This window comes from Formica exsecta, unplaced genomic scaffold (genome assembly GCF_003651465.1).
Source record: "Formica exsecta isolate Colony F162 unplaced genomic scaffold, ASM365146v1 scaffold863, whole genome shotgun sequence".
NCBI lineage: Eukaryota > Metazoa > Arthropoda > Insecta > Hymenoptera > Formicidae > Formica > Formica exsecta.
Window position 1 is genome coordinate 16842 of NW_021853635.1, and position 2244 is coordinate 19085.

Consider the following 2244-nt stretch of genomic DNA (forward strand, 5'->3'; position numbering starts at 1 on the left):
TAAAGTATCGATGAAAAAGCAACAAGTAAAAAAGCAATAAATTGCCAAGTCTAAGAAGTGCCCGTATCTCTTACACGTTGTATATTAGTTCACTCTATTAGCTATTATTCTACTAATATTATTTATCATTGTGCAATTTTGAAACATATGTAACATTTCTACCCAGTCAGCCACGTCTGTTCTAACAGATATTGCCAAGTGCTTGTTACAAATTATTGTCAGCAAAAAGGCTACAAATTTGGTGCAAGAGTTGTTATTACCGATTAAGCTGGCAGATTGCCGGCAAGAACCAAGCAAAGCTTGCTAACATAACTAGACAGCAAATTGGCGGCAGAAACCGAGCAAAGCTTGCTGACATGACTGACATCAGATTGTCGGCAAAAATTGAGCAAGATCTGGAGTGCGCAATCTGATGGCAAATTGACAGCAAAAACCGAACAGAATCTGCAGCTTATTACAAAGAATTATAAAATAGTTCAGTCGCTTATCGCTATGCGGCGCGTTATTCATTATCTATACCCGTATTCAAATTCTTGTCATGAGTGTATATAAAGCCTGCAAAACGCTAATAATATTATAATATATATATTTCTATCAGTTCAATTTTTGACACAATTCTTATACAGGAAATTCAGATATTGAACTGATTTTTGGCAAATCGGACAGATAATTGTTCGATTTTCACTTATTCGAACAATTTCTGTCCAAAAAGATCTTTAATTTTATAAATTAAATTATTTAAATTTATCTATATGTTTTAACACATTAATATATGATTTTAAATAATGTTTAATTATCTAATGGTCATTTTATGACCAAAACTTATTATCATTTTGTTACTTAGGGTTGAGACTTTAAATCCATTTAAATATACTGTTTTATATGAATGGCCAAAAGCTGCAGAATTTGTTTTTTGCTGACAATCTGCTGTCAGATTGTCTTGCGCAGATCTTGCTCGATTTTTGGCACCAATTTGACGTCAAATCATGTCAAGCTTTGCTCGGTTTTTGCCGTCAATTTGCTGTCAGGTTATGTCAGCAAGCTTTGTCACCAAAACACAAGCTTAATGCGGACACAGATGGCACTGGATTTGTTACCAAGTTTTGAGCGAATTTGATGCCAATTTGGCAACAATTTGTTATCAAATTGCTTACTGGGTTATTAACTACATAATTTAGAATTGTATTTTATATTTATATTTTGAGATGTTTTGTATAATAAAAAACATTGATTTTTATTAGTAAAATTATTTTATACTATTTTTTTCAAAAAAATAAAAAAAGGAGTAAAAACGTCATCTGGACATGACATCACGATTTAAATGCTAGCAAACAACAGAATCTGCTGCATTTCTGCTGCCAATCTGCCGGCAGATTCTGCTCGGTTTCTGCCGCCAATCTATAGCCAAGTTACGTCAGCAGGTCTGTTAGATTTTTGTTACCAATCTGTCGACTGATCATGTTAGCAGATTTTGTCGACATTAGCTGAATGCAAACGCAGTTGAAATCAGTCTGTTAACAGGTTTTGATTAAATCTGCTATCAGTCATACTCCTAACATTTTGCTTATAGGGACATTATTACAATATAATATTGTTACATACAAGTTTTTTTGTTTATAGCTACAAGTGAAACTGTCTCGTATTCAAGTTTTCGCCACGAATATATAAATCTTACAAAGAGCGGGGTTATGAGTATAGTATTCAAAGTATCCTTTTTTTATTAATTTATCTTCTGATATAATCTCAAAAAGAACTCAGAATATTAAACAGATTGTTGAATTGGATAGATAAAAGGAAAATTATCTATTTACTGCCTATTTAAAGCGGAAAATCGGAATTTGATTTCTATATAAATTAAATCTCGAGTTTCATGTATTAAATATAGATTATTTTATTATTTATTTAATTTACGTTTAACTACCCAGACAGCACAAAACATCCTCAGGATCATCCTGAATATGTCCAGATTAGTTCTATATAGAATATTAACTACAATTTAACAACGATGTAATATATATATGTTATATTACGTTACATTCATAAATGTGAAATTATAATTAACCACCCACTCGGCATGTAATATTGCTGAAATACTGTAATGTTCGGAAATGGTACAGAAATATTTCATTAATATTTCAATTGTAACTTTGCATCCGAAATATTTCGGAAATGTACCTGTATCATGTTTTTTAAAATATTGCATTTGCAATATTTCTGAAATCTTTCAGAAAGTCCTTTTGTAAC